Genomic DNA, 12,314 nt, shown 5'->3' on the forward strand with positions numbered 1-12,314 from the left:
TTTAAAAGAGGTTTCATACAGGCAGCTCCTTTTCAGGGAGCAAATTTAGTCATCTTCTGCCTTACCAAGACAAATGTCAGTACTAGCCACAGAAACTATATGAAAGAATTAAGATCCACGTCCTATGTGCTTAGCTGAAAGTTATCTGCAAGTGTCCTCTGAGACACTGCATGCTTTGGATGATGCTATGAGGAACCAGAGGGTTCAATGCATGTTTTATGATAGCAGTCAGGATACCTGTCTTTTCAGTCCTTCTCTCCACCCATTTCCTTCATGAAACCCTGAGAGATTTTTTAGTATGTGGGTCAGCCTGGACATACAATTGCTGCAGCAATGAAGCCAGACACAGTAACTAACATGGAGAATAAACTCAGGCTGAGGACTTCAATAATTCACAGCCTTTAGCCACTGGCCCCTGCCAGCACTGCAAAATCCCAGTGCAACTTCTCTGGCTGTAAGAAGGGTTTCACAGCAGAAATTAAGTGCACCACATAAATTCCAGAACATATGTATTAATAACTTGCTACGGCCTTCTGGACTAAATTAAGTTTGGAAGTCAGATTTTTTGCATTTATAGTGAATGCTGAATATGAGACATCCTATGGTTCCTGCTGTCCAACAACAGTATGGTTAAAAGACCACCATTACAAAGCCCATTTGTCCAGCACCACCAAAATCACTGCATTACTACCACCCAAGTACCCCCTTGGTAAAGCTTAAAAGCGTTTATAGAATATCCCCAGTAAAACATTGCCATAAGCTGTATTCTAATGGAAGATTTAAAGGTATTTATTGACGTGAAAAATGCAGCATCTGAAAGGATATTTCTCCAAATGACTGCTGAAAATGCATTATCTGTAACATGTATAGCAGGAATTTCGCATTCATTCTTGTCACAGCATCAGGAGCCTGAGAAGAATCTATTCAGCTCAGTGACCTATTATCCGTGCTGCTTGACCACATACAGCCAAGGCTTTTTTCTTTTGGTAAAATTTATTTTAAAACATTTTAAAGATCCTTTTTCTTTTTTAAAGGAAAATATGGAAGATATAGTATAACATAGTTGGTCATTATCCAAAAATGTTATAGTATGAGTTATTTGAGCTGAACTGAAAAAAATAAAAATCTGTTCATTTTACATGAAGGAAATTGGAATCAGAACTGTGAAATGTCGGAATTTGCAAATTACTTTAATGCCTGAAATGGAAACATTAGGGGCCACAATTTTCAGACACAGTAGCACCTGAAGACACAGATAGGTAATTGTGTTATTTCTAAAGTCCCTATGCATGCATTCAACCCACATTACTGTCAGTATTAATGTAATGCTGGATCCATCCTAATGCATCGTTATGTTTTGGTCCCCCCACTCCTTTGTTTCTGGTGTAATTTGCCTGCATATTAATAGCCAATATAGAAAGATGGGAAATTTCTTACACCCTTCTTCAGTTTCTGCTGCCTTTCCTTATGAAGCCAGTGGTCAGCCTGCATCTGAGCAGAATCAGTCATGGGCGGCTCTGAAGGAGCAGAGGGCCAGCTGTGCAAAGCGCTGGAGGTCTGGCAGCAATATTCGTTCAGCTGCATACTGAAGCAGCTCATCCTCCGACAGCCAGTGGCTCTGCAGGGTTTGTTGACTGTGTCTGTGGGTGAAAAAACTCACCCCAAACAGTCACAGTTTTGGCTGCAGTCATACTGGAAGGAGTCCATTCGTTCCTCTGCTCCCTCCCGCTGATTCTGGTAATGTGCACCTTAGGAAGGCACTGTGCCTGCACAATGGATGTGTGCTGATTAGTATTTGTTAGGCTGCACAGAGAATATGATTTTGTTGGCGGTGTACTGTGCTGCATATGGATGGAGTACTGCAGTGATATCAATGAAGTTGCCTTCACTGCTGACTGCTTCCCGTTACCTAAGGTAAGACCATTCACAGCTAAAAACTGTTATTTCAGCAATCTTTGGGGGCCAGGATTATGGAGATAAGTACATGTACCCATTGAAATCAGGAATCATGCATAATATTTTTTTTTTCCTTAAATTGAGCTAGTAATGGCATCACAGAAAATCTACTTTGTTTAATAGTGCTTTATAGAAATACATAACAGTAAGACAAGTTTTGCACTGCACCAAAGATTTTCTGGTTTTTAAAGCACAGCTCCTCAAACTATATAATTGATAGATAAATTTGTCAGTGGATAGGAGTATACACAAGGAGGGCTTAGTAGAGACAGATACAAAAATCAGTTGCAAAGGTGTTAAGGAAGAAGAATCTCAACAGGGATACAGGAACACACAGTGATTTAAAATTGTATTAAAGAACGTTAAGTATTGAAGTGCTCAAAGCAAACAGAGTAAATGCAAACAGTAAAAACGAAGTAGCAGCTAACCTTCAGGTTCTGAATTAACATGTGTTAAGATTCAACAGAGCCTTTGAAACTGCCTTTGAAAGCCCATCAGCTTCAATCTCTGTTTCTTGCCCTTCTCTAGGTTCACATAGCACAGGACAATTTAATACTCAATAGCTTGAGAGGCTTAAATATTGGCATTCACACAATGTTACTGCATTTCTGTCACTTGGGCTACAGCTGTTACTATTGCTAGCACTGGTGAAGAAATAAAGTTCAGATTTCAATAGATTCCTCGAAGTACTTCAGAAGAGAATGGAGACAACTGAACAGCAATGATGATGACAACTCAAAGATTTCTCCCAGGAAACATTGTAGGGAAATAAAAAAAAAACAATCAGCAGAGGGCAACACTTTACAAATAAATAAGGTGATGTGGTAGACTTGGCAGAAGAGCAGAATGAAAGAAAGTTCAGAAACTAAGAATGTGTTTTTGCCCAGTTAAGAAACAATTTCTGATAAGAACATGGGCACTATTCATTCAGAATTGTTCTCAACTTCTAAAGAGAATAAACATTTTTAGAGAAAAGCTCAGGCAAGAAAATAGTCTCTTCTGATGGTATTTGGGGCTTTTTGTAAGTAAAATTGCAAAGCACTGCTTAGCAAGAGATCATTTTTATTGTCTTCATTTTACAGGCACAGAAACTGCTACACAAGATCTGTAGACTACTAAAAAAAGGTATCCAAGAAATTGCCAACTCTGCAGAACAGACTGTGTAGCCAGATAAATGGATGTAAAGGGAGCGCATATGTAAGCCATACTAAGGGCCCGCTTGGTTGCTATTTGATCCTACACACACATACAATGAACTCTCTTAGAGCAAAATGTTCTCTATACAAAACTGCATTTGTTTCTCTTATTGCACAGAATTAGTTCCCTTTATTTTATAAAACTGATTTAAATTACTTTTGCATTGTCAGATTATGTTCTCTGGCCTACTTTATCAAATACATTGGCTAAATATGTGTCAGATAGCAATTCTGCCTGCTTGGATTTAATGTAACTGTCAGACATATAGGCCATTTCACCAGAGCATCTTTAAGTACGTAACACCATTTCAAATTCCCAAATAGCTGTCAAGTGCACAAAAGATGTATTTTCAGTTCATCAAACTCGCTACCATTACTTCTGCGTTCTGTTTATTATGCAAACCCAACAGCATTCAGTATTTTTCTTCTGTTGATAATTGCTAATTATGGAAGGAAAAGTTACCCAATTGTCAACTGTGGAATCAAATGAAATGATAATATTCCATCAAGAATTTAACAAAAGTGTAGGAAAAAAGACCAACTAAAAATAACAATGAACATTTTCTCTATATTGAAAGATCATTGGCAGAAGTAAACCACACAAAATTCAGATCCTTATTACTTAATCATCTCACATTTCATTAGCCACAGCTGCCAGTTGTCTTGTGCAATGTGAATTACTTTTTGGAGCAACAGAAATGAAGATATTTAAAAAGGAAAAAAGAAATGTTTCTTAGATGGAATCTGCTACCACTAAAATGCAACACTGGAATGCAAATATTCGTTTCTGAATTAATTAGTGACAGAGGGCTTGGCCAACCTGAGCTAATCACACCCCTAGGGTCCTCTAAGCCTCTAAAGCTGATTATCTCATGATTGTCACACCAACTGGGAGTTCCCTTTGTCATGAGCAAAATCAGGCTATAGTGTGTTGTGGTTTTTGTTTTTTGTTTTTGAATTTCCTTGTTTTGCTGCTAAGGTTGGATAGCAAATAGCAACTCCAGCTCTAATCCTTTGGCTGGCTGACAGGAGGAAATACTCTCCAGAATGTCTCATTGCTCTCACTGAATTGTTAGAACTCAGAGAGAAGCAGCAGCTAGCAAGTCATGTGGCAAGATTATACACTGATAAGACAGCTTTGTTCCTCCGAAGTTAAACCAGATGCCAATAATAAATACATGCAATTCTTTTATTATTATTTTAATCCCTGATTTTATCTATGAGAATGTCTCTTTTGTTGACAAAATTGCAATGAATCGTGAAGAATTTTCTACAATATAAACTGCAGATACGTTGTACAGCACACATTTCAAGATGCCCTTCCAAAATCCTTCTTCTACCATGACAGTAGAAGCTGCAGAAAGAGCAGATAAGTTTACAGCATGCAAGGGAGAGAACTTAGTGAACAGGTGACAACCTTTTCCAGCAGGCACTTTTTGATTCTATGTATTAAATCGTATCAATAGAGAACTAAAGTTAAGATGTAACGCTTACATTCCACCCACTGCTGGTGCACTGCAAAACACAGACTGCACACTGGGCTACATTGTGTCTCTTACAAAACAAATAAGGAAAAAAATGGCAGGTGGGCAGATGCCTGTATGCACATGAATGTTTGGGATGTACAAGAACATAAAAATCAACTACGTTTTGCAGCTGACACGTGAAAATTGCTGGTACTGATTTGATGCTCTTAAAAGTATCACAGCATGACATACTCTGATGTCATTTATGTTGAATCCATCCATACATTTAAAGTTTCTCTCAGCTGCAGAACATCCAGGCTACACTAAGTAGAGCAGATTGTCTTGCTCGGTGAAATTCATATTGATCCTGTGAAGTCTCTATTACAGTATATAGCACTCTCTTTCTCCATATATTGCTTTTAAAAAGCAATATAATTCACATTTCCTGAAATGAAACTTAAAATGGAATGCGCATAACCTGGCTTATAAAGTTCCAGCAATGTAAAGAAGCACCAGACCTGTTCTAGAAGTTGAATCAAGCTTATTTTGGTAAGCAATAAGAAACTTATACCACTTAATTTGTGGGGTATTGAATGTACTGTGAAAATTTTATCATTCATGTTAAAATGTATAACACTTTGCATATTGAAAATCTTGTAACTGCTTATTATGAAGTTGGTACCACATCATGCTGCTATTTATGTGAACATTTGCACATTCCTTAGGTGTGCTGTAGGGACTGTATTAAATGCTCCAAATCTTACACGCCTGGTGAAAAAGCTGAGATACACGATGAGAAATTTGCACTGAGTTTGCTGTGAGGCTATCACTTACCTCTCCCACTAGATACTCACAAAACATGTATTCTGTGAAATTTTCACTACAGAAAGGTGAATAGAATTTACCAAAAGGAGAGTAGCAATGTAAGCAAGGCATGTGCTCACTGCACAAACACACAGACAGATACACACAGAAGTATGTTCTTGAAGATAATATAGAATTTATGGAAGCTCTATCTACAACAATAGCAAGATTTTCTCTCAAATGTTTATACAGATCTGAATGAAATTCCACATGGAAATATACTTTCAGGAAACAGAAACAGGTGCATTTCCATGAGAAAGTTTGGTAGGCTCAACAGTCATAATTACAAATTTATGAATAGAGTTTCTTCTGGAAAGTTGTACTGTGTACGTGCATTGTAAAAATAATATATATATATATATGTATATAATTTCAAACTCAGTGTTGCCAATTCTTGCAATATGCATGACCTTTTCATACAGCCTAGATCCCTATAGAAAATACTTGTGGGAAGACTTAATCTTTCATTCAAACAAATTACTCATTAAAATTACAAGAAAGGAATGAAAGCATAAGGGTTTTTGCACATGGACCAAATAAAAATCAGCCACCACTACAAAAAACTCATTTATTTCAATGCCTTGACACCTTCTACACTGGAAATGAATGAGAATTCTGAACAACTAAAGCCATTGAGTAAACAGTCATATCTCAAACACATAACCTGGCTATTCTAAAGAATTTTAAGAGGTTGCTTTTCCCACTCAATTGCTAGGGTAAATTAAGTTAAGAAGCTGGCAAAACTGAACTTTGAGGATCATGTAAGAAACCCACATCAGAGTATGAGTATAATCAGAATGTGAAATATTGTACATTTTACCTTAATTAGCAGTTTCATTCTCTTAATGTTTCAAGCAGACTATTAAAACATTGGAAGCAAAGTTCTTATTTTTAAATCATACCAGGCAATACTCCCACAGGGAATGGAAACATCTGAATTAGTATCATAGAACAGCAAAACCAACTAAGCTCTATTGACTGAATTTACTGATCTATTGCAGGACCATAATTGTACAAAGGATGCTCCAAAAGTAATGCCTCCTCTTTTGTCATGTTGTCTCACAACATCAGAAGTGGATGTTGATGGTATGGCAGTAGATACTGAATCTTCCCACCAATATTTCATTCCATTTTGTTGCCACATGACAGATGGCAGCAGAGGAGCTGTCTTACAAAAAGGTGTTTCACATGGAAGCAAAGATGAAGTGAATACATGTCACGGAATTCCTCTATGCATGAAAGGTGGCATCCATTGACATTTTGATCAACACTTACTGAATGCTTATGGAGATCAAACAGTGGATGTGAGCACAACAAGGCAGTGGGTTGTCTGTGTCAGCAGTGGCAACAGTGGGTCACCTCTGCTGGTGCAGATTTTTAAATGTGAGATATGCAGAGACTCACGTTCATCGCTGGTGAAAATGCATAGGTAATAGTGACAACTCTGTTGAAAAATACTGTTTTGTAGTTGAGAATGCTCTAACAAATAGTGTTATTGTGCTCTTCGTATTTGTTGTTTCTATGAAAATAAAAAGCATTACTTTCAGAGCAATCTATGTAGCATGCCAATGTTTTGTGCCTGTGTCAACTTATATTGCAAAAATTACTACATCTTTGAACTGTTTTGATCACTGAAACTTTTAAGTCACTCAGGAGTTCTTCCAAATGTTACAATGCAAGTTTAGCTTTCTAGAGTGCAGATGCATAGAATTTGTAGGCATGTACACATGTACGTATACAAATATTCAGTGTGTTAACAAAGGAACTGTTTGTCTTACAAAATCTTACTTCCTCCAATGTAATTATAGCTTAGAAAACAGAAGAGAAATGGAAGAAAAACAAAACTTCTTTTCAAAGCTATCAATCTATAAACTAATATTTTCACATAGTGAGAGTAAAGAATTCTAATAGGATATATTTAGAGAAAACTTTTTTTTTAGTACAGATCTTTTAGAATTGCAATGTCGTTTGTTTTGTATCCCAGACAACTGATGTGGAATCATCTCAAACTGTGCACGGTTGAGCAGGAAGAGATGCAGCTGACATGCTTTGTGGAAGGAAAAGTCTTGGGATAAAACTGATGTTTCAAAACAGCAGCAAATTGCCTGAGTCAAATGGAAATCAGGTGGTGAAAATGTCTTCCAAAGCTGATAATGCACTAGTTATATTTACTTGCATTTGCTGTGGTAAAACAGAGGCTCTATCAAAAATCAAGCTCACTCTGCGTAAGACAGAAGAAGGAAGAAACATGCTTTTTGATATCAAAGAAAAGGAGAGCTTGATAGCTTATATTACGCATTCTATACGCAATTATGTGGACCCTATTGGCTTCTATAACATTTTGAAAACGCATTCACAATAATATTCTATTTCCATGCTAGCAATGTCAGTGGGTGTCCTGGTAGTACATTATTTAGGCACATTGAGAAAATAATAGGATTTACAATAGCTGGCAATTTGTTTTCTACTGCCACGGTGTATGCTTTTGTTACAGTCCTCGTAGCTGTTAGAAATTTCTTTCTGGCTATTCTGTTCATCTTTTCCACTGAAATATTTTTTCATTGTGAATCACTTTAGTATGAATTGGACTGTTTTTGCTGTCAAAGGTTTTCATTATTAGACTTAATATAAATAGTGCAAATGTTTTTCCAGGAATAGTCATCCACATTTTTAATATTTTCTAGTTCAGTTTGTAGATCTGATTAATGGCATCACCAGTAGCACTATTTCAGAAGGCAGGGAATACTTTCAAATACTTGCCTCGTTGTTTTATTATTATTATTATTATTAATCTTAGTAAATTTAGATTTAAGAATTAAATGTTAGGGGTTTAACCTTACTTTTTCTTAAAGCTGCACTAGAATCTTTGTTCTCTGAAGTTTACCTATTTAGTCAGGGAAAATATTTGTGCATACTTCATTTTCCTCTCCCTCAATTCTGGGACACCAAAGATTTCAAGCAGAGAATCTATTAACTGTACGTGACACCTTTTTTGCCATTCCAGTTTGATCAGTTCACACATAGGCTGACTGCTTTTGAACATCAAGGCATTTTAAATTGCAAAGTGGACAACTATACAACACAACTGGAGTTATATTCATCTATTAGATGACTTCTCATCATCGATAGACCTTCACCAAACATCAGCCAGGCATTTGACTCATCTCCTGCTGTCCGTTCTTTCACTTATTTCCCAAACAAAAGCTCTCAATGTGAGTAGCGTTGCTTGCACATAGAAGTAGTCTACTCGAGGATACATTCTATGAGTCACACATGTTTTGAACTTATCGAGCAGATTCTTATCGAGCAGAGATACAGGATCCTTAGACTAACCTTTTCTTAATGCTATAGAGAGAGATGTGTTTTATAAATCTTAGGAAGCTGCCTGATCCTAGTCCTCAATTTATTCTTTAAACGTATCTCTACTCCTTTATTGGAGGATACATAACATTCTCGTTTTCTTCAAAACTCTAGACAAAATGTTTTTAGTTTCCATTTTCATTACGCACATGAGTTAATGGAAGTACAGTTTCTCACAGATAAAAATAATAGATATTAACTAATTGAACAGGCCTAGTGCAGCCCCAACTGACATCTGTCAAGAGCATTTTAAAAGCATCTATTTTAGAAGTGCCTAGATCTAGAAGGCATCTTAAGGTCCAGATCTGCAGGGGCCATGAGGCAGAGTTGATCACATTTGCAAATCAGTGGGCACATAGTCTGGAGCTCTGATTAATTCTGGAGTAAAAAGAATCAACCCTGTATGTAATAAACCAGATTCAAGGCAAGATTCAGCAGTTTTCATTAAGTTTGAATGGGCCCCTGGACCCAGTAAAACTTAATCCAACACACAGACCCATAGATCTTGTCCCAAATTCAGACCTATGAATCACCACACACTGTCCAAAAGTCACATGCAGTAGATGCCTAACTCCCTAAAGGTTTGTTTCATTCTATAGCCTCATCATTTGACTCACCATCCAATATTCACAGCTGGGTAGGGTTGAGTCTGGAAGAAGCTAAACAATGAAGCGCAAGGCTAGATTCAGGAACAGTCATGTCAGCTGAAGTTAAGATGACACCTACTGATTTAGCACTATGTGGTATAGCATTTGGCCCCAAAGCTGGGGTCAAGACAGTTATCCCAGTGGCACAGGTCCAGCAGAATCCTCTGTGGAACTTTTTGTCTTCCTATAATCAAATAATACCATACAAAAACATTTAGTAAAATATGATTATTAGAGGTTAATTTGCTGCAATTTTTTTCTGCCAAATTACCAATTAATGCAGCTGGAGATAAATATTTTACAGATCTATAATCAAGCCAAGAAAGAAATTGAATCCTCAATTGGAGTCTCTAACTATTAATGTATTAAATTATCCTTATATATTTTCAGCTGATTATATCAAGCGCTCTTCCACAATTTGAAAGAGTAGTACTAAATTAAATGATAAATGAGTATTGACCATTTTTTAACTTACATTTCTCTAGATTTTGATATGTATATTGCTAACTGTTGCTGAGCCACAGCGAACGGAAGCAGTGACTTCAAACAAATACTTAACGTCTGCATAATAACCGAGCATTAGGGTTGCATTTTTTCTTGTCATTACAAAGATGTTCTATTACTTTTTAAAGACAAGTATGCATGCATATATCATCATAGAAAGGTCATTTAATTTGTAGTAAAATTGCCAACTCAATTATTTTTGCCACCATGTCTAGCGCCTTTTTTGAGTACCAGATCTTATCCACCTATCACCTGAGGAACTCTTGAAGTTTTGAAGAAAATTAGTGTTTCTAAAAGGAAGTGTTTTCCACCTTCTCTTCCTTCCTCTTCTTTCTGACATTCACAGAACAAGTGGGTAAAAGGCACCAAGTACGTTCCTCCTGTTATGTTAGCAGCACTAGTTACCAAGGGTGTATAACAGCTAGGTTTGCCTCTTCCATTTAAAAAATACTAGCCACATAGAATAGACATAGTTTGGAGAGTTTGATCTACATATATGCTAATAAAGCATGCTGTATTTATAGTTTATAGGCACAACAAAACTATGGCAAGGATTTTGTTTGTCACATTTAAATTTTTGGAAGTCAGGAACGCCAGTGTCAACACCTTTTGTAATGCATGACTACAAGAGAGCCCTGAAGATATTGACATACAAGTCATGTTGATAACTTTGTCCTACACAGAGAAATACTGCTGTAATCAGCAATTTTCTAGTTGCCAAGTGCTTTTCGCTTCAAAAGCATTTTGTTTATCTCTGCAAACTGCTACTGACAGGTTTTTTTAACATTAACAACTACTAGGGTGGGCTATAGCTGGTATTATATCTAAAAAAGTAATATTCATATTGAGTAAAGCAATTCTAATAAATAAACCATTTCTTATTAATTTGTGGCATAATAAATCTAGTCATTTTATGGCATATAAGAGTGTTTTATTGGCCATTATGAAATTCCATTTCCTTCCAGATAGCTCCCTGCAGCTTTGTCTCCAAATTAAAGAAATATTTTTGAATGCCTTGTAGAGAGTCACAGGCCAAACTACATAAAAATACAGCTGTAGGCCAGCAAAGAATCTCTGAAAACTGGCTGTTGAAAATTTCCAGTTACCCGATTCAGTTCTCCTTAGCAAATTTGGCCTGGATGTCACCAATTTAGGCCCAAAGGCTGAAGGAAAGATATCTTTCTTCCCTATATTCCCCAGGGAGTCAACTTCTTCCAAGGAAGGAGTTGCAGAACATGACCCTCCTTTGCAAAAGATTTATGTGGATCCACATGACCATCGAAACACTTCTGAGTTGCAGTGGAAGGCAAATGCAGTTGCTACACCAGTAGCACAATATAGAATTCTCCTACACAGAATTCAGACTATTCCACTATTTTTTAGTGCAATCCAGGCACACAGTTTTGAGTTCATTAGGTGCTTGCATGTAGTCAGCTGGAGGACATAGATGTATGATGACTAGAAATGAATATGCAGAGGGTTCCAAAATAACAGTGCAGTTAATTATATTAAAGGATAGGAATTACATGTACTGTGAGTGAAGAACATGTAGGATGCAGCTGGATAGAGCAGTCATTGAGTTAAAATGGAAACAATTATGAAGGATAAGCTCTAAAATAAAATCCCCTTTGCTCTTGTTACAGGAAGCTTGAACATCAAACTTGACGAAAAGGCTAAGTAAAGTCAACTGAAGTTTGATTTCAAGTACATCGGGTCAAATTATACATTGCAAATAAGATTCACTGTAAGTTTGTTGTTTATTAATCATTCGTGAATAGATTTTCTGTATTTGTAGGCATATACCAAATTACTTGCATGTAAGCACGCCACAACCTTCTGCATTGTTTGCAAATCACTCGTATTGATTGTTCATAGTATGTAGTTGATAGTTTAACCTGCAAGCAGATATCTCTCAGATTATCTCCAAATAAAATAGAGATGGAATAACAAAGAAAAATACACTTTTGATATGTATGTCTGAATGAATACTTGTATCTTTTCAAATATTTGAGATTTCAGTAAATGTTCAGAAACTGTACAAATATGAAGACTGGACCAAAAAGTGAAATTGAATATACCGCAGTATTCACTGATCTCAGCACAGTGTTCATTGACTATGCCAGTAATTGAGGATTGTTCTTTTATCTCTAATTCTCAGAATTTCAAAAGAAAAATAATGATAAAGTATTGAAATAGCCCACAAAGGATGGAAAAATCATTGAATGTAGCATGTAACTTTTAGATTAACTAGCAACTGAAATGACTTAATTCCTTGGAGAAAACACCACTATAAAAAAGCTTCATGAGAAATGAAAATACAC

The sequence above is a fragment of the Tetrao urogallus genome (assembly GCF_951394365.1).
Source record: "Tetrao urogallus genome assembly, chromosome: 8".
NCBI classification, from domain to species: Eukaryota; Metazoa; Chordata; class Aves; order Galliformes; family Phasianidae; genus Tetrao; species Tetrao urogallus.